Here is a 26,363-nt window from a genome sequence, read left to right as displayed (position 1 = left end):
AGCACCCAACATATCTAAAATGGTGGATGTCATCTGGGGTCAAGGGAGGGAGTGACATGACATATTTGGGGAAGACAGCCAGGAAGTGTGTGTGTGTGCGTGTGTGTGTGTGTGTGTGTGTGCGTGTGTGTGTGTGCGTGTGTCTGTGAACGCATGCATGGGTTTTGAGCAAGCTTGTTGAAACCAAGATTTCTCAGATGAAGATATTTATTAATTTTGGTCACAATGATATGTAATTTTTTTCTATCTTCATATCACAAATGAGAAAGTTTCATTTTAGAGATGCTCATATTTAGAGAAAGATATATGCTGATTGGATTTCTAATTCTATCTCCTGGTCAGGGCAATCAGCTAAATTTAATTAAATATAACATTTAATTTTATTGGATTTCCAGTGAATGGAGGCATTTGAAGTCAAATGGATTGTTATTATAGATTTTTTTTTTGAGGAATATGGGAGATTGCTTTCCTATTTTTTCTGATATTTAAGTATGGACATATTTTGTTAACTGGCAAAAGATTTTTACCAACTGTCTTGGTAACAAGTAACTTCCCTTATGTATCTCTAGGCCACGTACATATGCATCCGTTTTTTATTTTAAATGGTTTTGAAAACACCCTTAATGAGCTGATGCAATCTATCATTTAGGAATTTATTACTCCTGGAGCTTTTTGTTGTCAAAAGCCATCTCCTTTTCTCTTTTGAAAAAAAGATTCCCTTCCTTCAGTGGTATGAATTTTTTCTTTTCCCCCCATTCAGTAGTAAATAGCTCTTCCTTTTCCTCATTCACTCATCTTGTTTTCTCATATTCCTTTCTTCTCTCTGTCCTCCCTTCCTTCTTGCTTAATTTCCTCCTCCCTTCCTTTTTCTGCTCTCTTATCATTAAAGTTATTTTACTGTTCAGATAAAATGAGACTGTAAATAAAATATAGATGATTAAGAGTCTAATTAGATTTTTTTTTTTGAAAGTTCACGTGTTCACCTTGTTCCTGTTTTCATTTGGCTCTCATAAATGATGCTAGAAGCACACCGATTATGGGCAGGTACCGCCAGGCTGAGGTTAATCTGAAGATTCCCAACTGTGATGGATTCTCCATTGATTGATTAATACATTGGGGCAGTACTGAAGGCAAATTTTAGGAAAAAGAAAGATATAAGAAAATAAACTGAGATTCAGGAATGAATCTATTTGTCTGTCAATCACAACATACAGGACAGCCTACCTCCCCTGAACAACTCAAGCCCAATGGTGAAAGCATTGTCATTCTTTAAGCAGTCATTACTAAGCACCTGCTGTATGCTAGTCATTATCTGAGGACCAGTTTCACCATAAGAAGGACCTCAAAGAAGTCTGAGGGAAACTTAAAATCCAAAGAAGAGGCATGAAAGGGGTGGGAGGGAGGGATAAATTGGGAGCTTGGGATTCGCACATACAAAGCACTACTATGCACAGAATAAACAACAACATTTTACTGTATAGATCTGTCAGAGATCTATACAGTAAAATGTATACAGAGAACCATATTCAAAGGCTTGTAGTAACCTGTAATGAAAAAGAATATGAAAAAGAATATGTATATATTTATATATATCACTGAATCACTATGTTGTACACCAGAAACCAATACAACTTTATGAGTCAAATTTTACTTCAATTAAAAAAAAAAAAGGGAAGAAAAAAAAAAGAAAAGGCATGAAAAGTCAGGTAGTCTAACCAAGACTGGACTAAGAGTGATGTAATTAATAATAATAATAATAATAATAATAATAATAATAATAATAATAATAATAATAATAATAAAGATGACAATTACAATGATATTGGTGGTACCACTTACTGAATGCTAGAACCCTATGTAGGACATTCCATTTAATTTAGATTCCATGGTAAGGCAACAATCCAAGTGACCCAGATTTTTCAATATTGAACAATTCTGTCGTTTTGTTCAGTGAGAGTCCTTCTTTGGCCAAATCTGTCTAGCGAACAAATGCACAGTATGGATTCAGATGAGATCATCACTTAATTTGTAACTTCAAGAGCATTTAGAATTTAACTCCTAAATTGAACTTCCTTTATATAATTAATGCTTTCTTTGTCCCTTCTTTTATTCAGGATCACTTTCCTAGCAAGATGTGAGGCAGGTCTTTAAGCCCAGGTACACTGAATTGTACTGTGAATTGTGCAAGTTGACCCTCACTATCTCTAATCTGAAAAATGAGGATATAAGCACTCATGCTCCTTTGCTCAGAGGAAGATTCTGGAAACCAAATGAGACCATGGAAGTGAAAGCATTTTGTAAATTCTGAACTTTTGCAAGTCTAGTTCAACAGGCAAGTATTGAGCAACTTCTAAGTTTCAGCACCATGAACGGCACAGAGGATATGAAATTGGCAAGGAAAGTATTCCAAAGGAACTTCTATCATTTTTCATGAAATCTTTGTATTTTCAGAGGATCAGTGCATTTGAGGAGTTGGAAGATACTACTAAAGCTTTGATAGATGACTGATTGAAATAAATGCAAAAATGAGGAGATTAACTTTCTGTAGAAATCAACTCAAAATAAGACTTCTTTATAGGCCAAAATTCTTAAAAAGTGACACCCTCCCCAAAAGAATCTAAAGATGGTTTATTTGAATGTAAACTCATGATAACTGCTAAAAATGATAATATAGCCATTAGCATTTACTTTGCACTTAATTATTGCTAGACACTATATAACATGTAACTTTTACATATTGTATCTCATTTCTCAACACAAATGCAAAAGGTAGGTCTTGCAATTCCAGTTTATAAATGATAATCTAAGGTTCTGAGAAGTTAAATAACTTGTCTAAAATTAACCTGCTAGGAAGTAACAGTCTGAATTCAAACCCAGGCTATCTATTTCTCAGAGACTGGGTGGGGTGGTTTAACAGAGAGAGCTTGGCAACAGAAGTAGGAGTTTGGGATAAGGACTGTGTGGACGTGTTCTCTGGGAAGGCCCATAGAGATGGAGTGGTCAGGAGATCCCTAGATTTGCCCAAGAGTAAGGGTGACCTGCTCTATGAATATTCATAAGCAGTTGTAGGGCAGCCTGGCTCCCAGGTGCCTGTTGAGATAGCAGATCATCAATAGCTTAGCAAACCCAGCTATTACAATGACCCAGCTCTGACTTTGTGCTAACCAAGCCACCTCCTGACAGTCATTTGATATCCTGTGTAGATTTGCCTCCTGAGAGGGAACTTACAACTTGAGTACACTTTTAACACTTGAACAAAGTCACAGAAGATGGATGGAGGTAGGGCCCCGAATACCAGAGTCTGGCAATGCCCTTAAGTCCCATCAACTCTGAGTGCCTTGGATAAAATAAGTCTTCTGAATCTGCAAAGCTGATGACTCAGTGTGGGTCCCTAAGGACACCACAAATGCTCAGTCCTCTCAGAAGCTGGGCTGGGGTTACTAGCCAACTTTCGTATTTATCTCATGCTAAATACAACAGAGAAGACACCACAATTAAGGACTATGCCCTCAAATGCATGGGTATTGAATTTCCATGTGGTACCCAGATCTTTTGGCTCATACTTGGCTCATTAATATGCAAACAGCTATGCACAAAGCCATGTAAACAAGGTGGCATTCTAATTACCACACATAAGTGCTTGGGAAACAGTGTTTCAGTTAGCATCACCAATGAAATATGAAAAACAAACTCACATGCATATTTTTACTGTTGCTTATGGCATATCTGGGACTTCTAAAATGCTGTTGGTTAGTCTGAAGGAAAACGATACTGTGATCATGACCCTGAGCACATCCAGCCGGGCTCTGATGGAATGGAGTGCAAAGAGCAGGAGCTTGGGATTTCAGTAGACCTGCTTCCGCTTTCTGGTGTGAAATGGACACTGTATGGAATCTCTGAACCTCGGTATCCTCTTTTTGGAATAAGAATAAGTGTATCTACTAAAAAAGTGAGAAACAATGAGTATTCATTATACAGCACATAGCAGGCACTCAAATGGCAATCTACTGGTCATTGCTGTTTGGAAGTCATGATTAAAATTAAGATGAAGAAGCATGGTGCTGATTCCCAAAGTATTCTGTCTGCAGATGTAACAGAAGCAAAAAAAAATCACAAAACTTTCTATGATGCTGTTTCCCACGATTCTGTTTTTCATAGCTAACCTGTATAACCTGATGTTTCTCAGCCTTCTTGATAACTTTCCAAAATCATTGAAAATTTTATTCAATCTGTTAAAAATTTTAAATCTAACTTAGGCTCAACTACTCATTTCTGTTTAATAATTTAACCCTTCTGAACATTCTGTCTTTCTCATGCTAGGACGGGTAGGCATGGCCTGGAGCCACTGTCCAGAGCCTAGGGCCTGTTGGACCTTGGCAGTTGCCTGCAACGGTGAATCTAACTGCTGGATGTGGCGGTATTCATAAAAGGATACTTCTAGATTTAACTCTGCTGCTCCCTGTGACCTTGGTGTCAACACTCCATGACTGCCGTTTATCCGTTTCCTGCACATCTCCTGTGTCAGACACTCCAAAGATGCTCTTTTTCATCACTTAGCAACCCATAATGTGTATTAATCCACCCAGTTTTGAACTACAAAACACCAGTGACAGCTAACCTAAGGTCAGAGAAGTTAAGCCACTTACCCCCAAACACATAATTAAGTCACACGCCCCATTCACATTCAGCTTTGACAGACCTCAAAGCCTCCTCTCCCTATCACCATACCGTCCATCCTCATCAACTACCTGAGCCTCAGTTTTAATATCTACTACTACCCTGCCTACTTCATTAAGTTGTTGAGATCGTTAAATAGACAATGTGCTCAAAAGCTCTGTATGTCGTGCAAGGCCATGTAACTGTGGTATGTGACTATCCTCTAATGAGATTATTAAAGTGAAATCATCATAATTTATCTGTATGAATCAATTCCATGCTGATTATGATCATGTTTTAGGAATAATGCCAGAGCTGATGTCGGATGAGGAAAGGAAAGTAATGGAGAAAGAGCCAACATTTGCTGAGTACATGCTAGGTAGTAACTATACACTTTATGTCATTGAATATAAATATTATATTATTGAGGCTAAAAAGTTGTCAATACAAGTGATGTGCTCTTGCTCCGTTGTAAAGATGCAGGAATTGAGGATTAGAAGGAATAAAGTAACATATCTGTTCAAGCTGCAGAGTTGGGATCCTGAGCGACTGAGTTAGATTTTAAATTCTACAGTCTTTCCAAGACAGCATCTGACTCATGGCAAAGTGAGCTGGAGATGGGTTCAGGCGTTAAGCAAGAGGGAGCCAGATAGTACAGAAAACCACATGACCTTTGGTTTTAGGATGGTCTTGTTTATAGAGTCATCTGAGAGGGCGCCTTGGAGAAAAGAAAGAGAAATATCACCTTTAAGAGGGCACTCCATGAACAGACAAAAGATGAGCTCTATGAAGCTGCAAAGGAACAGCGGCCACCATTCACATCAGTTAGAATCAGGTGCAAATCAGTGTAGTTTTGAATTCTGTTACTGATATCAGTGCCTGGACCACCCTGAGCGTTTACTTGGGCCACTCAAGTTCTTCATTGGTAAACCAGGGAAAATGATACTTGACTTTCAAGGTTGGATGTAAGGATTAAATGAGTTAATGCATAGAGATGGGTTGGCAATAAACAGAGTTAAATAAACACCAGTTGCCCTTCTTGCTTCTCTAAGGCATATTTTATCTTTAGTTTCTCAGAGGATTTCTGAAGCTTTGTCATTTCGTAACTGACCTCCAATTAGCCTGACCTACTATTGGCTTCCTGGTTTTTGAAATGCCTATTCCCTGTGACTTGGGTGGCCCTTGAGAATCCAAAGGAACAGCTTCCTTGAGGGGCCATGCCACAACAGGGAGAGATAAGTAGGTAAGTAACGTTGGTACAGAGTAATAAAACCAGCGCTGATGGAATCCAGCTGCATTGGTCTTTTAAAGTATAGACATTTGGGGACACCCGTTCTCTTTTCTGCCTTGCTCTAGTTTATTCTTTGTTCTCTCTAAGAAGAAGAGGCATCTGGAAGAGATGCCTCCTGGTACCCCCAGAAGGTGGGCATTTTACCCTAACTTCGCTCCCCCATTTTGGACTCCTCACCTCTACAGAGGGAGGATGGTCAGCATGAATGCAAAGTTCACACCCTTCTCCACACCAAGACAGAAAGAAAACCATTTCAAGTTAGAAAGTTAAAAAAATATACGTATACTCACAGAAGCTCTAGGACTTAACGCCTACTTTGAATCAAGGCTATCTTGATAAAATTCAGCCAAGAAAGCCCACAACTTTTCTGGCCTCTAGATTTTAGTAGCCCACAGTCGAGGGCCCCAAGCTCCAGGAAGAGACAATTGTTTCAATTTAATCTTTTCATTTTTTTATCGGTTAGTATCATGATTCCTTCTTCCAGCAGAATAAAGGGATTTTTAAAAGCTGATTAAGAGAACTGGCTTGCTTTCTGCCTGTTTGATGCTTTATAGAAGGCCCTGCATTCCATGTTAGAAAAACCTTTTATTCTTGGTGGTCAGCTCTTTCCCAATGATCCTTTATGACACAGAGATGACCACTTAGACCAGGCTGGCCTACGTGGTTTACCTGAGCAGCGTGGGGAGCACAAACAGCCTTGTGCTGAGATGTCCCTTGGTGGGGGGCTCCGTGCTAGCATCACGAGGAACTTCAGGAGCTGGCAATCCGTTCAATTGGCTGAGTGTAGAGTTATTCTCAATGTTAAGTAGTGTCCTTTCGCAGAAACTCTGCCTCAGTCCGTTTTAGGTCTGGTTTCCTGTGAAATGTGGCCACAGCCCTTGGGTGTTGTGATCTGTGTGCAGGTGGGACTTCCTCTTCTTGAGTTCAAGTGCAATAAATGAAGCTGTGGGAGGCTGAGGTCTCCCAACCCAAAGGGTGTCCTTAAAGACACACAGTGTCCTTATGTGGCACCTCGATATTACCAGAATGCGCTAGAACAGTGCATTTGGGTTTTGTTAGTCTTGTTTCCGATGCACACGAACAGCGATTATCTTGTGACTTGATAGTGCCAGTGGCTTCCTGAGGCCGTTCAAGGCACATAGACCCAGGCCTTCAAGTGCTACAGAGGGGGCTTGGGATCTGGAATGAGAAACACCTGTCTCTTCTTCTTGCTTGTATTGAACATCAGCTATGTGATCTTGGGTTAGTGGGAGCTCATTTCTCAACTAGTTTCCATTACCCCTACAATTGAGGGGTAATCTATTTATGTTTTAGAGGTATTTCAATAATTTTATTTTCAATATTTCAATATTTTAATTTTGCTCCGCCTGAACCCTGGTCCATTTAAACTGCCAGCAAGTCATTGTTAAGTGTCTGCTGTTCTCTTAGTGCTCTCCATTAGATACTGTAGATTTGTATAAACTGATGCCCTATATACAGCATCAGTTAAAATAATTCAAAGGAAGAAGTTTTTATTTTCTTGGGTTAAGAACTCTGGTTTTGACTCACCATACACTCCCAAGGTAACACAGAAAGTAAGCCCTCATCAAATAGTATTTATACGTCAGTTCCTGTGCTGAGCAGGACAAGATCCTGTATATATTTCCCTGTGCTATACAGTATAATCTTGTTTATCTATTCTGCCTATGCCTGTCAGTGTCTACAAATTTTGATAATCATGGGAGGAAAATGGGTTTAAACTCCTTTTGTAATTGTGAAAACTAGAGCCTAGAGAGATTCATTTATCCACTTGATCAACTAGTTTTTGCTGCATGAGGGGCTTCAAACAATAACAGTCTGATTGAGCTCCCTGTTGTGTGGGTCAGTTGGTCAGCTCTTTTGGTCTGGACCCGAGTTAGTTTTCTGGGGCTGCTATAATACAGACTTCCACAGAGTGGGTGGCTAAAGCAGCAGAAGTGAATTGTTTCCTAGTTTTGGAGGCTAGAAGTCTGAATCAAGGTGTTGGCAGAGTGGTTCCTTCTGATGGCAGTGAGGGAAGGATACCTGGCAGTCTTCATCTTTATATGACATTCTCTTGTGTCTGTGTCCATGTTTATCCTTCTTTTAAGCCCACCAGTCACATCAGATTAGGGCCCATCCTAAGAATCTCATTTTAACTTGATTATGTCTTTAAAGAACTTGTCTCCAAGGAAGGTCATATTTAGAGGCACTGGAGGTTAGGACTTTAATATATGCATTTTGGGGACACAATTCAACCTATAACAGGACCTGATCATCTGGTCTCTGCAAGGGGGTTGGTAGGCAGCTGGATGATGTGGGGTTGTCACATTCATGTTTCTGTCAATGGGCAGGAAGTCAGCCGGGTACCTCAGTTCTCCATGTGGCTTCTCATCCAGTCGGCTAGCTCAGGCTCATCCACATGATGGGTTCAGGGCTCTAACTGCAGCAAGAAAGGGAACGTCCCAATGCTCAAGCCTTTTCCAAGACTCTGCTTGCACCGTTTGCTATGGCCCTGTTCGCCAGAGCAAATCACATGGCCAAATCCGAACGAATGTGGGAAAAGATCACTCAAGTGGGAGAAACAGGGAAGGAGGTTATTGTGGTCTTCAAAGGCCAATAATCTAATACCTATGTTTGCATCTAGTTAGTGGCTGGACTGCTATGGGAACCTAAGTCTGATGCTACAAAGATCCCTGCTTTTTACCAAAGAAGAATTGAAGGCAGTTTGGTATAGTGAGAATGTGGTTAATAGGGTAGGTAGTATTTATAGCTTTTCCTGAAATATCATTTATTCATTCATTTGCTCATCCATCCATTCACTATCTGTTGAATATCTTATCATGTACCAAGCACTCTATTAAGCACTAAAAATACAACTAGGTGGAAGACAACCTAATCGTCATCTTCATGAAGCTCACAGCCCAGAGGAGGAGAAAGTCAATGAATGGAGTTTACAAGTATCTATAAAACTACAACCTGTGATCAATGCAATGAATAGGACCTGATCAGACATTCATTCATTTAGCAACAGTTATCCACTTCCCTACCTGCTATTTGCCAGGTATTGGGCTGGAAACAGGTGAAAAAGAAAAAATCTTGTCCCTACCTTCTTGGAGTTTAAAATCTAATAGGGTAGAGAGACACTGAATGAGAAATAATGATCAGAGACAGAAACAAAGAGGACCCACAAGTGCACAAGAGGCAAATATATTCTAGTCTGGGGAGTCAGAAAAGACTTCCCTTGGAAGGCGGAGTGATATTAAAGCTGAAACCTTTAAGATGAGCTGGAATTTGCTAGACCAAAAAAGGGGGGAAGATGAGGGGAGAGGAAAGGAAGGACCGCAGGAAGGAAGAGTGGAAGTCGGGAGGAAGAGGAGGGAAGGGAGGGACAGGGAGTAAAGCTGGTGTCGGGGAGAAGAGTCAAGGTCAAAAGGAATGTATGTCTAAATGCCCAGCTGCCTTGATCTTCCCTGGAGCCTCCCACAGGGCCACTAAAGCATGTCATGGGGTCACCAGACACTAACTGGTGGGTACATGATCCCCCATGTGTGTGAATAAAAGATGCGGGATGCATGCAGATTGCCTGTGAGTCTGAATAGGACTTTCCTATGCCAATGCTCGAGAAGGTGAGTTTTTACTTTCTGGGAAGTCCACTCAGGGTATGACGACCTTGGGTAGATCGCATGGAAGAATTACAGGAGAAAAAAAAAAAAAAACCCAACAAACCAAAAGAACCAAAAAGCAGGAATTAAGAAAACAATGTATTATTGTATTACTTAATTACTTTATTTTGGAGTGGGTGGGGGAGGTAATTACACTTACTTATTTTTAGAAGAGCTGCTGGGGATTGAACCCAGGACCTCACGCATGCTAAGCATATACTTTATACCGCTTGAGCTATACCTTCTCCCTGAAAAGCAGGAATTTTAAAGCCCCTTCATGTTCAAGTAGGTCCATGGTACCTGAGATGGAGCGAAAGGAAGACTTTCCTGGCTCTCACAGGCCCTGCTGGGAGACAGACCTACAAGACTGTCAGGCTTCAGAGTTACGCTGGCTTAGCTCAGAGCCCTCTTGGCTCCACTCATTGAATGGATTTCAGCAAGTTATCTAATTTAACGGATTCTTTCTTTTCTCACCTTTAAAGAGGAGTGTGACATGATTAGCCCCACAGCATTTTTCAGTGCATGAAATCATAAAATTATCACACAAACACAGACCGATAGGAAAACACATCAATGACCTGGAACACATTCAGGCAGATATTTAAATACTTTTTTCAACTTTTGTGAATTGAAGGCATGTGAAGAGAAACTGAAGTTTTTATTTATACTTTAAAAAAGCTCTTATTTTTAAACTTTTTATCTTGGAATAATTATAGACTCACAAGAAATTGCCAAAATATTACAGAGACGTCTTAAGAAGTACCCATCACCCAGTTTCCTTTGCAGAAACTGACTTCTTATGAATAACCATTTTATGCAGAAACAGATTTAATTCTTAATTGACTTCCTCTCTAAGGCCGAGACAATGTGTTGGAGGAGAAAAATAAAAAGAGGAGAGATGGCAAAGCCTGACCTAACCGTATCAGTTTCCTGTTATTCTTGCTCACCCCCCAATTTTCTTTCCAACTTTTTTGAATAAAACAAATTTAGGTGATAAAAAATTTGCAGGTCCTGGGTAAACATCCCAATACCATGTGGTGTTTGGTTTCTTCCTTTCAGCCAGTGGTGACTGCCAAGTTCAGACTGCTGTCACACAGCTGGTTTCGGGGTGGTGTCAAGTCTGGGATCGCACCGTGCAGCTTACATATACAGATACCCCCCCAAGACACAAGAGACTGTCCAGCACCCTCAGGGTAGAAGTGTTATTTATTTTATAAACTCCTAGTTGAAGGTACTGTCTCCTGCAATTGATCAAAATCTCTGTATATTTTTTACCAATTATGCAGGAGCTCCTGGGTGGATCCCTGGGTTAATTAGCACCGGCATTTCTGATTAATTATTGTTTAGCACCTGTTTATGTGGGTGCCTCGGGCAGTCTGACTGTGAGCCCCCAGGAGGGGCTCACCTCACGTTAATTACCTTTCCTTTCTCATCTCATATCCTGGCTCCTTCAGGGCACACCTATGAGCCCTCCATGGAGCTGTGTTCTCCCTTTGGCATCACTCTGGCATTTTTTGGAAGAACCTCGGCTGAACGTTAAGTCACGTCCTCTGCTGGAATTCAGACGTGCTCCGTTTCACCTGGGTCTGTGCTGCCCATTGGGTAATTTTCATGGCTGCTAAGAAGCACTGGGGAAAATCTCGACACATAAACACATCTGGCCATATTCAGTGAGTGAAAGCTGGTAGGGCTGTTCCCATAGAAATATATTCTTTCCAGAAGGAATCTTCAGGTGTTCCCTGCTTCCTGGCCCAACTACCCTGACACACCCCACAGGAAGGCAGTCCCCAACACAGGGAAATCCAGGACTCAGTGTAATATCTCACAGCTCACAGGTGAAGGGCTCTGCTGAATGTAACATCTCCTCTCCTTTGGATTTATCTCCTGCCCTAGTTTTGCTGCACCCGTGCCCCAGACCTTTGGAAATCGCAGAGGTGAAGGAGGTAAGTAAATGCAGGAAGAGCTTTCCCCTGAATGTCTCTGCTCAGTTTCTTGGACTCCTCTAATTCTGTTTTAAAATTTTATTTACTCTTATTTTTTTTTAATTGAAGTATAGTTGATTTACAATGTTGTGTTAATGCCTGGTGTGCAGCATAGTGATTCTCCTCTAACCTCTTTAGTCACAGAAATGATAGGTGGTTTATCAATGACTGATTACCCACTAAATACGATTAGATTGTGTAGCTCACATTACTTTTTCCCAGGAGGGCCTCATGGTGCTAACTGTAAAAATTAAGACATCCAGATATACTGGACGTTGTTCTAGGCACTTGGCATAAATGCATAAGTTAATCACCACAATGCCGCCTCTACGTTGGTGTCATTATTGCCATTACCCATTTGGAAAAAAACAAAACAAAACAGAGTCTCAGAATTACCAAGTTCTCACCATACTGGTGATAGATGCACTTGTCTCCAGGTGTCCCTTCTCAGCACTGGCACCACGACAGCTTAAGGACATTAGTGGCTTTGTTCTGCCAGGGCCACGGGACAGGTGAAATGTCAGTGATAAAGAAATATGTAAAATGAACATATGCATGTACATGCATGATTAGGGCATTGTGCTGTACACCAGAAACTGACACATTGCAACTGACCGTACTTCAATTAAAAAAAATAAAATTAAAATAAAAATAAAGAAAGAAAAAAATGTAAGAGAAAGCACAGCGTAATGAAGGAATGAGACAGGATAAGAGGACAGAGAGTGGCCTAGGATGCATAGGATGGGGTTTCCTTATATAAGGTGGTCTGGGGTTGAGTCTTTGCAGAGGTGACATTGCAGCTGAGGCCTGAGTGGTAGAAAGAATCCAGCCAAGTGCGGCTCAGGAGAGAAGAGATTTCTGAGCAGAGGGAGCCTCACGAGAGGTTCCCAAGGAAGGGATGAGGTTTGGGGCTATACATGTCATAACAAAGTATCCATTTCTGGAGGGTGGTTATAGTTGTCTGCCATCTTGGAGTCCATTACAATACCAAGAACTACATCACCCAGCGATAGTTGAACTAAATTGGCTATAGACTGAATCTCTCATTTTGCAATAAGGAAGTGGAGTCATTTTGAGGTGAAGTGACCAACCACTATGGTGATTTGGAGGAAGAACCGACAGTGGCCCAAGTTCTAATCTCTTAGCCAGTTCTCTTTCCAGACCAGCATAGCTATGTCTCCTAATTTTACATTTCAGTGGTGGCTCTAGCTAGCCATTTTTCTTGAGCAGAGCCTTGTTTAGACAAATCTGGCCAGGACTATGACATCATCCACGCACACACACGGATCTGCTATAGGCTGTTTGCCAAACACTTTCCCCGGAGGTTAAAAACACAGTAGTATTTTTAGCCCATGCTGGCAAAATCACTCCCTCTCCACACAGGGCCTGAATCCTGGCCAGGGTGGCTAAGCTGGCAGGGCAAAGGGGCCTCATGCCATCTGTCTTCACATCGGCTGAATTTGAGTCTCAAAGAGAGAATCAGATGAAGAAAAATGAAAACAGTACAAACACCGCTGAGGAGTCCTTGATAGGCTTCGCTTAACCCCGGTGATGAACAGTGTGTAGAGGGGATGGTGGGACGAGGCAGGGCTCAGAGCAGCAGAGGAGAGGAAGGAAGCCAAACTCAGCACCCGAAGTGGAATTGGGCTTTGGCTTTTAAGTAGGAACACATTAAGCTTTTTTTTTTTTTCCCATATTTTCTCTCTCTCTTTTTTAAAAAAACATCTTTGTTGTGCTATGATTCCTGTACAGTAAACACATATTTCAGATGTACAATTTGATGAATTTTGGTAGATGTATACATGCATGAAACTACCACCACAATCAAGATAGCTAACATTTCCGTCACTCCCCAGGAGGTGCACATTTCGAACTCTCAGTTTATCCCTTCCCACCCCCTTACCCTCTAGTAACCATAAATTTGTTTTCTATGTCTGTGAGTCTGTTTCTATTTTGTAAATGAATTCATTTTGGTCTTTTTTTTTTTTTTTTTTTTTTTTTAGGTTCCACATATAAGTGATATCATATGGCATTTTCCTTTCTCTTTCTGGCTTACTTCACTTAGAATGATGATCTCCAGGTCCATCCATGTTGTTGCAAATGGCATTATTTTATTCTTTTTATGGCTGGGTAGTATTCCATTGTATAGATATACCACATCTTAAACTTTTCATTCCCTTAATTCTCTCTTTCTTTTAAATATTTTCTAGGAGGAAAGAGAAGCAAACCAGAATTACTTTCCTCTCTAAGTTTGCAGACCACCAAATTCTCATTGCATCCTCACAGGATGGAGGGCAGAGGGAGGAAGCAAGCTCTCTTATAAAGGTGTTACTCCATTTATGAGGGTTCACGACCTCATGTAATCATAATTACCACCCCTCAAAGCCCCACTGACAGGTACTATCGCATTGAGAGTAGGATTTCAACATATAAAATTTGAGTGGTCCATAACTTCCTAAGAGGAAGGTTAGAACAATGCAAAATGTGGAGAGAAGAATTCTAAGGCACTTCAAGGAGAGAAGAAGGAGGGGGTAAAGTTCTTAAAATGCATGCTTCAGGAAGGTGGACTGATGTCCCTTTTGAAATCTGCCATGTAGAACATCCCCAAACATATAGTAGGTGCTCAGTGAATATTAATGAAGGAGTGATACAAGCTGCTTGAAGCCTGGACTTGATCTGTGTTGTTCATGCTCTGTTCCCAGCACCTGGAACAACACTCACTAAACTTTACAGATGAGCAGATGGAACGGGTTAATAAGGGGTTACCTAGATTTCTCAATTTATGCCAAACAATTTGAATATTAAGGCTTCGTGTCATTAATACCAGGTCTTAGATGAAAGCATGGCTCCTGTACTGAGGGATTGCCCATTATGGATTGAGTATGTTCTTTTTTTTTTCAATTGAAGTACAGTCAATTACAATGTGTCAATTTCTGGTGTACAGCATAACGTTTCAGTCATACATAGACATACATTCGTTTTCATAGTCTTTTTCATTGTAGGTTACTAAAAGATATTGAATGTAGTTGCCTGTGCTATACAGTAGAAACTTGTTGTTTATTTATTTTATATATAGTGGTTAGTATCTGCAAATCTCAGACTCCCAATTTATCTCTTCCCACCCCTTTACCCCCCGGTAACCATGAATTTGCTTTCTTCTGATGTGCTTAAATGAAGAGGAGAGACACACAGAAAGGAGAGCAGCCTGTGAAGACACAGAGACACAGGGAGAAGGTGGTCACATGAAGATGGAGGTAGAGGTTGAGGTTCCACTGCCATGAGCCAGGGAATGCCTGGGCTACCAGAAGCTGGAAGAGGCAAGGAAGGGACCTCCCCTAGAGGCTTTGGAGGAAGCATGGCCCAGCTGACACCTTGATTTAGGACATCTAGCCTCCAGAACTGTAAGAAAACATGTGTCTGTGGTCATAAACTGCATGATTTGTGGTACTGTTATGGCAGACCTAGGAAACTGACATGGAAGCATATATGAATAACCTTGAAACACCATTGTTTTGGAAATTCCTGTAGAAAAACAATTTTCCTAATGCAAGCCCATAATTCTCTAGTTCCAAACACATTTTTTCCCTCATCAAAACAGTATTTTTATAATGCCATTTTAAATAAATGATCTGAGGTTTTTTAGGAAGGCAAATATGATAGACGTTTGCTGTGTGTTGTAGAAAGGGAGACCATAGCTTTAAACCATCTTGCAGCCCTGGTGGTAGAGATCCTATGAACAGCAGCTGTAATCTCTGTTTAAATAGCACCTGAGGTCATGCCTTCAAATATTCCAGGCCTTTCAATGCAAAGGCTGCCCTGGCTTGACATTGGTTGTCTTGCTATTGGTTGTGATAGGGGAGAAGGAACCATTTTCAGGGCCCATCCCTGAATCATCCCCCAGGACCCAACAACTGCCATGTCAGCCTTTTGAGCGGCATAAACACCAGTGGCATAAGCACAGTCAAAAGCACCCCCTTTTTTGCTGACTCATACAAGATTCCCCAATTCTACTGAATTTCTGTCCTGTGAGGTGTAGGCCTTCAGACTACACCTTGGGGCAGAAGGTAAGGAATGAAGGCTCTCACACCAGCTGAGCACCTGTGCCGTCCCACTTATTCTGCATGTATTATCCTAGGTGAACACTCCCACCACTTCTCAGGACAGACTTTACTCTCTATTTTAAAAGAAGGAGATTGGAACTCTGAGAGTTTAAGTGTTAGAAAACCAGACAGTGGCTGGGTCTGGGCTTGACCTATCTCACACTGGGACAACTCTGAAGCCCTTCCTTGGCTCCACCCTTCCTCCAAGACTAGACTAAACTCCACGGCCTGCTCTATACCTGCTTCTCCTTATGCTCATCCTGGCCCTGCAGGGATCTTCTGGATCTTACCACAGCAGAGGTGAGAGATGTGAAGGGAGAACAAACTCCTTACCCCCAGGTAACTTCCCTGAGGCTTGTTTCCTTCTCCCCTCAGCCTGGTCCAGATCAGCTTTCCAGGCATGTGGTTCTCTAGTCAATCTTGTCCAAAATAGAGGTGCATGCGGGGAAGGGAGCAGAGAGGAGTTTCCAGCTCAGAGTTTCATGTTTCAGTCCACGGAGAGTGTAGTCCCCATGGTTTGCCTTCAACCCCATTTTGTTCTTGTCCACAATTAGATTTCTTCTCCAAGTAGGTGGGGTGAGGAGGTTTGGCCCTGGAGTCTGTGTCAGATGGCTTGGAAGTGCCAATCAGGTCCTCTTGGCCATTAGTTCAGAGCCAGATCTGGCTGCAGTGGCATTCTACATGAGCTTCCTTAGCTGTCTCTGCTGCGTCTACTCCATCTCTGCCTCTAGAGGCTGCCAGCACCCAGCCTCACAGCCACACCTGGAACCTCTCACCTCCAGCACTGAGCCCCTCAGCTGCTGCTCGAGCGTGAGATGCTGCAGGACTCACCTGGGCCCATGTGGAACAACTGAACACACAGGGGAGTTAGAACCCTTTGGGCTTTATCTTTGACATTGGGAAACTTAAGCTGGCAGATATGCTCTTCCTCTCCATTACCCAAAGGAACTGTCCAGAACACAGTGGCTTGTGAGGCCACCAGGAAGATAATATCATGAGAGAGTGAGATGGAATAATTCCTTGGGCATGACATGAAGTGCTTAGCCAGCCTGGTGTCATCGCATCCTATTGGCACTCTCTCCCAGCCTGTCATATCCCCTTTTGCCCTCATTCCAGCTTCCCTAGGATCAAATTCTCTAATAAAGTAGTCAACCATTAATGCCTTAAGCTCTTTTTTCTGGGGAACCAGTTTAATACAGGTCCCCTCTATGGTTGGTTTCACAGTGTTTTCTCTGTATCACTGAAACATGTTAGAATGCAGATTCCAAAGCTCTACCCAAGACCTATAATTTAGAATCTCTGGGCTTCAGGTATAGGGCTGTGCATCATAAACAAGTTCTCCTGTGATTCTTACTCACATTACAGTCTGAGAACCAGTGCTCTTGTTTAGGATAAACCGAGGGAACGAGCAGGATATGTGACCAACCCTTGGCATCTTGTTTGTCTGGAACAACTGAGGAATCCCTAGCTATGACTTGCAGACCTACCTGCCATCCCTCAGCCTGTAATACACTTCCTGCCACAGGTCGATGATTATAGATGCACGGGATTACAAGAGAAATCTTAAGTAAATCCCACTCAAGAAAAGCCAGTTAAATACCTGGCATCACCAAAGGCTGCCACAGAGTTTCAGGGCAGCCATCCTACTGCCACTGGCCCCATGCCTGCTCTCACCTCAGTGTTACCCGTGAGGAGTGGCTGAGTATTGCACAGTTCATCGAACATCTGCAGTCTGGGGACATGATGCTTGAACAGGTAGACTTCTTGAGAACTAAGACAATCATATGAAAGTCTGCACAGCTGACTTAATTAGGAAGGTTCCCTGCAGAATTAGCCTTGGGGCAGCCAAGAAATTTCAGCTGATCGTCTCTTGGTAAGCAAAAGAAGCTACTGGTGGTGTTTATAAGTACAGTGAAAACAAAATTACAACAGTGAATAAAATTGGGAGGGAGAATATAATTACTACCTCTTTCCCCCTGAATGATTCACTCTCTAAGTTCAAGGGCCCCTCTTACTCCAGCACATCCTTGGTGTAGTTAGCAGGACCCCTGGGTGGGTACAACATAAATTTACTTTTGATTTCCTTTTTGTTGGCTACTTTTGGGCAAAGCTACCTAATGTGGTAGGTGGAGAATGGACTAGAGAGTCACATAGACATGATTTCAAAACCCAACTTGCCTTCCACTATCTTGGGGACATTGAGCAAACTACTCCCACGTCTAAATTTTGGGCGACTCATTTGGACAACAGACAATTTGGTTCAGCTTTTGTAGGTTGTGTGAATGAAATGAGGCTAATTACGGAAGGGTCATGACATGTTATAGGGATTTAAGAAATCGTAGTTAAGGGCCATCATCATCTTCATCATCATGATCATCAAACTGGGCCAAGAAGACAGGAACAGGACACGTGTTTATGGAAGTGTTGATGGTTTTGTGTTGATTTCTGTGCTATAAATAGGGCTGAAGAGGTAAAAGCTAAAAGAGACAGATTTTTACTCAGAAGGAAAACCCTTCTCTGAGCTAAACAACAATGGAATGAATGTTAACTCAGATGGGTAAAGCAGATTGCTTTTCTCAAAGTGGGCAGCCCTTCTTGAATCATTAATGACCTGGATAGGATGGAAAGGCTGATGACGAGGGGACTCTTTCTGCCTGACTGCTTGGGCTGGCACACTGGGCTTTCCCACCTGCGGACTTGGACTAAAACATTGGCTTTTCTTGAGTCTTGAGCCCACCAGCTTTCAAACTGGAACTTAAACCATACTCTCTCCTGGGTCTCAGGCCTTTGGACCCAGTCTGGAACTATACATTGACTCTCTTGAGTATCCCTGTTGCTGACAGGAGATCTTGGGACTTTTTAGCCTCTATAATTTTATGAGCCAATTCCTTATAATCTATGTATGTATGTATGTATGTATGTATGTATGTATGTATGTATGTATCATCCATCTATCTACCCATCTATCATCTATCCTTGTAGAATCACCTGGCTAATACACTTATGTATAAAGTATTTGTATTTCAATGAGAATTAGAGAAGAAACAGGTTTGGCAATGGGAAAAAAATCTACTTACAGGATTTACAGCATGAGATAGAGATGAAGGGGTGGATCTGGGGGATAAAGAAAGCAGAATTGCAATGAGGATTAAATGAGATAATCTACGTAATGCGTTTAACACTAATTATGCATTCAGTGCTATGAGATTGATATAATTATTCCACAGGAAACAAAAGGTCATTGTTATTAAAAAAGATATCTAGTATATGGAGCCAGAAAAGGAATCCAAGCCTGTCTAACTCCAAAGTCAAATAAATGTCCAAGGTGACTTTATAGAGACCCTGGAATTATCTTAAGTGGGCTCCTATTATGCATTCACAGTCTTCAGTCACAGTCTCCAAACATTTAACATTCATTATTTCATTCAAACTTCAGAACCCAATTTGTGATGTAGGTGTTGTTTTTAATTTCACCAAAAAAGAAGCTCAAGACTTAAAGAAGAGAAGTGAGTGGCTAATCAAGCAGCTTGAACACAGTGGTCATGCTGGAGCTCAGACCTCCTGACTCCAAGCCATGTGCTTCATGGCTATTCCGTGGAGTTGGCTTTCAAAGGAATTTGGGTTGTTACATGAGCTGGTAAGGCAATGAACATGGGTAGGGAAAATTACCTACAACAATCTCTATGTCTTTCGTAAAATAAAAGAAACACAGTTTTGATGGCAAATAGGAATATGCAAATACTATAGCAGAACATATACAATGATATATTTACACAGAGACTGTGTATTTAGAAATTGTCATTTAACTGTTTTACTGCTTAAAACACTTCAGCAGTTGTAGTGATTTCATCTTGATGAAAAGTGGTGATCACTTTTTGCGCCTGTAAAATGTTCTGCCAGCTTTAACCCTTGCCTAGTCAAAATTATTTTAAGCCCTTAATCACTTCTTCCATTTCTTTTATAAAGATATCCACGAGGCTGCCACCATCCCACTTTCCTGGCCACGAGTAAGATATATTTGCTCGATTTCTTTTTCAGTACTTTGACAAGAAAATGCTTAAAATCGTGCTGCAGACAGAGCAAGCAGACATTATCTATTTCAGGATTGGTTGCACCTATTGCCTAGGGACATAAGCCAAAATTCTCCCCTTGGAAACATTCCCTCCCCTTCCTGCCTCCTAACCAGTGTGATAGAATGTCCTACAGTAAAGGTGTGTCCCAGACCCTCTATACCAAGTTGAGGACACAGATGAAAACAGGTAATATTTGCTACTACCACAGACCTTTACTAAACCCTTGGTTCTTGCCAGGTTCTGTGTTAAATGTTAGAAGGACAAATAAAACTCAGTCTCTGCTTTCAAGGAATTTGCTGTGAGGCAAGAGACTGAAGATAAGCAGACACGTTGTTTGGTGAATGAGCAAATAGAGATGTGAATAAGGGTTTGGGAATGAGCCTGAGGATATGTGGGAATTGATCATAATAAAAATTTGCACAATACTTGCCATGGGCCACTGTAATAAGGGCTTCACATTATATTAGCTCATTTGGTCTTCGCAGTGACTCTGTGAGGTAGGTTACTATCATCTCTGTTTTACTGATGAGGAAATTGAAGACCGTGGCTTGGTTGGATGGGTCTCCAGGAACATGTAAGATGGAGCAGGGAGGAGGAGATAGCCCTATTTGAGATATTTGGGGCTGGACATACTTGGGAGCGCTGCCTGGGTTGATACCTGCACACTACGGATACAGCAGGGATCACATCTGGATGGGGAGGATGCTGGATGCTGGCTGAGAGGCAGCAGCAATCTGGGCAGAAGCGGTGACTGGGGCATTTACAGCTGTGTCTACAGAATAGTGATACAGAGTATCGGCTATTTCTCAACGATGGAGGTACTGGAGGATTGTTGGAGTTCTGCTACCAGCCAGGTCTTAATCTTACATTGTAAGTTAGTAGCTCTCAATGAATTATTATTTATAAAGCACCTGAAAGAGTGCCCGGAACTTAGTCATTGCTGGTCAAATGCTTATTAAGCTAAATAAATAAATGAACACCCATCTAGAGGGCAGCTGATCTTTTCTTCTCACTTGATACCTGTTGCCGTTGGGCAGGAGAACAGAGAGAGGAGCCTGAGCAGGACCAGCATCCTAGGAAGGGATCAGATAAGGCTGAAAGGACCACCCAGAGACGGAGAAGAACTTTAGCAGAAGCTCACGTCACATCAAGTACGTTTCTTCCAGGAGGTGGTGCCAACAGGACCCAACCCAGTCCGGAGAACAGTGAAGTTAAAGATGGAGAATAATTCATTGGATTTGGAATCCACGTCAAGCATGAGAGCTGGCTTTGCAGGATTGTTGGTGATAATAGAGCAAATATTTGTCTTTTAGACCCGCCGGGTTCAGCTTTGAACCCACAGCCACAGGCATTAACTACACCACTAGCCCACGTGTCAGAAGTGGGCTACTTCCCATTTCATTGAGTGTTTCAATAATCATTTACTGAGCACCTAATATGTGCCCAACATTGGGTCAGTGGACGGGGGACAAATATACAGTAAACAAAACCACGTCTGGTAGGAGAGAGACGTGTGTTTAGGTGTTTGTTCAATGTGTAAGCACAGTTCCCTGCTATGTGCTCTCATGATTCTTACCTTAAGGACATTTGTTTTCTGGAATTCTGCATTTCTCAGTATAATTGATTGAAAGAGACACAGACAATTTCTAGCTCACCCTATTAAACCGTAAGCTCTGAGGAAGGCAGGGTCATGTCTGGGTCTACCCTTCGTCACGTCCCAAGCAGCCGGCACATGAACACATACAGAGTAAAGAACACATTTTTGGAAAGTGCAATGAAGAAATGGTACGTACTCTCTGGGAGTGTGTAATGGAGGAGCTCATCTAAAATGAGGGGGGCGACTAGAAAAGACCTCTCTGGGAAAGTGACAGCTTAAATGAGATTTGCAGGAAGAGCAAGGAGCTAGCTAGAGAAGAGAGAGGAGACCCTGCCAGGGAGGGAGAGGGAGAGAAAGAGACGGAGAGGGAGAGGGAGGCCCGAGTGAACAGTTAGTTGAATTCCATTTTTCTCGTGTCAAATAGCAGTTTCCTCTCAGCTTCTGTAAAATGCCATTTCAGGAAATCATGCTTTCTGTTTTGTAAAATGACTCACGTAAAAGAGCTGTTTTGTTGTCATTGGCATTAAAAATAAATTCAGAATAAAATAACTTGGAACCGTTTTTATTTTCACTCTTGATTTCTTTCATACGAAATGGTGGGACTGCAAGTTTAATTTTTCTTATACCATTTTAAAAATGGACTTTTTTTTCTTACTGGCTGATGGCAGCTGCCTACCCTGAGGCCCTGGGGATGGTGCTGCCTTCAGTCGCCTTCCCTCCTCCCTCTTTGATCAACCATATGCTGGAGGAGGTCCAGGCTTGCCGCCCTCTTCTCCCAGGGTGGGATGGGCAGGCTGGAGCTTCTAGGACAGCCTACCCACGCCTGTATCCTGGATACGACATTTCTGCCCAGGGAAGCTGGTGCAGGTGGAGCTTCTGCACCCAGAGGGTGGAGCCTCCTTGTGCCCAATGTTCCAAATACGCTGCTTCTTGGCAGTGGACTTGGGGAAGGGTTAACTCTCTGATGCTCAGAGCTCTGAACTCAGAAAAATAAATGTCATGATTATATAAACTCTTTGGTAAAATGCCTGGCACACAGTGGATCTTCAGTATAGATAAATCAAAACAGACCTGGTCCTTGCTGGCTTCCTTATTTTTCTTAAATTCAGCCTTAAATGGGATTTGAGATCCTTTAGTCCCACGTAGAAGGGAGGGAACTCCCAGTAAACTCATTCAGATGAACATGAAGGTCAGGCATATACACATGATCTAAAGAAATATTTCTAGGGTCAGAAAGCAGGGCTTTCTAAATCAGATTTGTCCTTGGACTTGAGTCCATGGGGGACTGGATGAGCAATTTAGGGAGGAGGAGCTGAACTCTAGTGGATGGAAGACTTGATGGAATACAATTTCTCTTGGGTGCTGTCCCATTCACTTTTCCTTATTTGATCCCTCCTCTGAGTCTTTAAATGTTTGTAGGATGGGTTTGATGATTGCTTTTGTCCAGATAAAGAAAGTGGAGCCCAGGTTACCCAGCTGACCGCTGACCAGGCCAAAGCACCATGCACCTCCTTTCTGTATGTGAGGTCTCTGAGCTACCCCTTCTAATGCCCCGGGCTTCCTTAGGACACAACTAAGGCACATTTATTATTCATTCATTTAGAGGACACGAGAGTAAATAAGAACTACTTGCCACCCTTAAGCATCTCACAGTGCAGAGGTGGAGACTGATGGCGATACAGTGCAACACGGGTCAGGATGGGGGAAAGTGCAAGGTGTGTTTGAACCAAGGGAGTCATTTAAACCAGTATGGAAATGGTTAGAAGTTGGTCAGGAAGGAAATGATACTTGTGCTAATTGCTGAAGGCAAAGTGGATCTTCGTTGGACCAAGATGGGGTGCAGGGTTTCCAGGTAATGGGACAGAAGTTGAAGACGACTTAGCTCTTCCAGAGAAGAGTAGGTGGTTCCCTCTGACGAGAGAAGAGGTAGCAGGAGGAAACCTGGCTTACTGGACAGTATTCAGCGCTGATGTCGGAGAGCCCCAGGCTCAAATCCTGTGTGTGTCTGTGCCACTTTCAGCTGCTGTTTCATCTTTCTGTCCACTGGGCTTTTACATCTGGAAGCAGAAATACGTTTCTGCATCATTTCATGACTATCATATTGGGAAATAGTCAGATAGCTAGCATAATATATATTGCTTCCAGACATTATTCTTAAAGTTTCATAGCTATTAATTCTTTAATCTTCTCATCTCTTTGTTTTAGACACTGTGCTTTCCCTTATTCTATAGATGAGGGACCTAAATGCAAAAAGAAAAAAAAAAGTAACTTGTCCAAAGTCACATGTTAATCAGCAGCAGAGCTAGAATTCAGATGTAGCCATGCTCTTAACTAGCGTGTGTGGAGAGCGTGTGCCGCATACAGTGAGCTCACGGCGGGGCAGAGGGGGCGCTGTGGAGCAGTAGAGGAGGGCAGAGGCCAGACCTTGAAGGGCTCCGATTGCCTTCTCTCCAGCAGATCACTGAGAGCCCAGGGAAGGTTGCATGTGATGTGGTTAAGTTTTCATTTTGGGGTGATTGTGCTGGTGGCCACGTACAGAAAGATTTGGAGTGAATGAGCCAGCATATTGTCTTTGCAGGATATTTAAGGATATTTTAAGTCTGTTGAAAGAGATTTAAGAGTGGACATTTATAGCCTTTACAGCATCACAGAAAGAGGACAGTTTGTAAAGGAAGAGAGGCTGCCAGCATGCCAGGGTGTCTACTCCTATGATTATGTTATAAGGCTGTCTCTCCAGGGTTTTTCTATAAGGTCTGTTGAAAAGCCTGGCTTAATGAACCAATTTGGATGAACATACAAAACAGCATTAGGATACTCTGCTTAAGCAACGGTACTCACTTAATTGTTTTAGTGAGTATGCTTCGTATTAATAAGATTCCATTAATCCTGGCGAGTGGTGTGTACCAGACAGAAGTCAGGTGTTTTGAATTTGACACTTATACTGACTCTGTGTTTCCATTTGCAACATATAACACTTGAGAGACATTTTTTTTTGTTTTGTTTTTACTAGAAGGGACTTTACATAGGATATTTATAAAGCTAATGTTTGTTGAGTGCCTATTACAAATACGTCCTGGCACCACACCCGCAGGAAGTTTTCTTGTTTAACCATTCAAACTGACAACGAGGTTGGTGTGATTACAACCCCTATTGTGTAGGGGGGGAAACAAGCAAAAGGAGTCTTGAGGAAGTAGTCATTTTCCCAAGCTAATTTTCACAGCTAATTTCAAACTTGGATCTTTTTGACTCTAAAACTCCTATTTTCTGTTGTTTAAGTTTGGTGACATAGGTATATTGACAGCAAAAAAAAAAAAAAAAAAAAAAAAAAGGCCATAACTCTCATCCCTCCCTGTAGCTGGGCCCTTGCAAGGTGATTTCCTAGCTCTTCCTATCAACAGGTGGAATGGACTTTCCCCGTCTTGAGTCTGGGCTGCACTGTGACTGGGTCTGGCCAATAGAATGTGGCAGAAATGATGCGCTGCCTGTTTCAAGCTCAGGCCTCAAGAAACCTTTACATATTTTTCTTAGCTCTTTTGGAACACTGCCAAGTGACCCAGTCTTAGTCAGCTTCAGCCGCTATAACAAAATGCCCCAAACTGGGTGGCTTAAACAATAGACATTTACTTCTCATAGTTCTGGAGGCTGGAAGTCTAAGATCAAGGGTGCCATCCAACTCAGTTCTTGGTGAGGGCCCTCTTCTTAGCTTGTATACAGGGCACATGTGCTCACGTGGCAGAGAGAGAGCACTTTGGTTTCTTCCTCTTCTTATAAGGACACTAATTCCAGTAAGGGAGCAAAAATGAAGCTGGTCACAAAATGAAAGTAGAGGCAAAAGAAGTGGGCTAAGAAACAATCATAGAGAAATGGAAAGATGCCATCCTCCTCTCTGTTTATTTATTGGCACATTTCCTTTCTAATAAAAAGAGCTAATGTTTGTCAGGCACTGCTGATGTGATGGACCCTATTCCAGCTAATCTGAAAGTATTAACTCATTTCATCTTCACAACAAATCCTTGAGTCAGGTGCTGCCCTTGTCCCCATTTTATGGCTGAGGAAGCGGTTGCTTTGGAGAGGAAGGTTCTGGATTGAGGAAGCGATGTCGCTGCATCTTTGGGAACATCTGTAATATGTTCAACCCCAGAGGCAGAGTGCTTGGCTCTCTCCCAAACGTCCTCAGTGTCTCCCAGACACTTTGGGTAGTTACTGCCAGAGGGGTGTACTGCTGGCCTTGGTTATGTCTGTGTCTCCCTTTACATTGTCATCTCCTCAAACTCAGGGCCTGTCTTATTAATAAGAGGAGCAATTACAAACGTATCACCCACTTGATGAAAGCCAGGTGGAAGATACGATGAGAAAGCATCACTGAAGAGGTGGGTAGGACACCCCATTTGCTTTGAATGTGAAACCAGATGCTGGAAGAAGGCTTCTGTTCTGAGGTCTTTGACCATTAGAATAAGATGAGTGATATTTATAGCCCAAGGGTCTGATTTGCTCTCATGAGTGGATTCCAGGTCAAGGTGTGAGGGTTCCAACCCCTCAACAAAGAGGAAAATCTCTAGACCAGTATAACAGATTGAGAATTTGTAGCCCACATACCCATCTCTCTCTAAAGGTGTGAGCTGGTGGTCTGGAACACTAAAGCATCCATGCCCTTAACTGATTTGTGGCACCAACATTATGGGCTTTGGGCTCGGGAGTATCTTTAACGCCACGTGGGACCTGGCGTGCAACATGTGTAAGAATCACTGGTTTCTCTTAGCAAAACAAGTTCTCTCTAACTTTGGTTTTTAGTCTCACAGAAGCCCTTCTAGACTAATATTGGTGGGTCACAGAACATCCTTTCCCAAAGAATAGTGCCAAATAATTTGGAGATATAAAAAGTATACATTAATCCATAAAACAAAATATCTCAGAAAACACTGGAACAGAGCATTTTGGAAATTCACAATGCTCAATTTTTTCCACCAAGCCTTTTGTTTTGATAGCCTGGGTTAGTTCCACT

The 26,363-nt window shown here is 42.1% G+C and overlaps 1 protein-coding gene across 1 annotated transcript in view; it reads right to left on the bottom strand.

Annotated features, from left to right (window-relative positions):
• Window positions 1-6,840, bottom strand: part of CLNK (cytokine dependent hematopoietic cell linker) — a 144,548-nt gene extending 137,708 nt beyond the window's left edge. The window contains exon 1 of the mRNA XM_045508735.2: window positions 6,617-6,840. The gene's annotated coding sequence lies outside the window, so the exon portion shown is untranslated. The remainder of the gene's footprint in view (window positions 1-6,616) is intronic.
• Window positions 6,841-26,363: the final 19,523 nt, after the last annotated feature.

Source organism: Camelus bactrianus, chromosome 2, assembly GCF_048773025.1.
Source record: "Camelus bactrianus isolate YW-2024 breed Bactrian camel chromosome 2, ASM4877302v1, whole genome shotgun sequence".
NCBI lineage: Eukaryota > Metazoa > Chordata > Mammalia > Artiodactyla > Camelidae > Camelus > Camelus bactrianus.
This window is presented reverse-complemented; position numbering and strand designations above follow the sequence as displayed.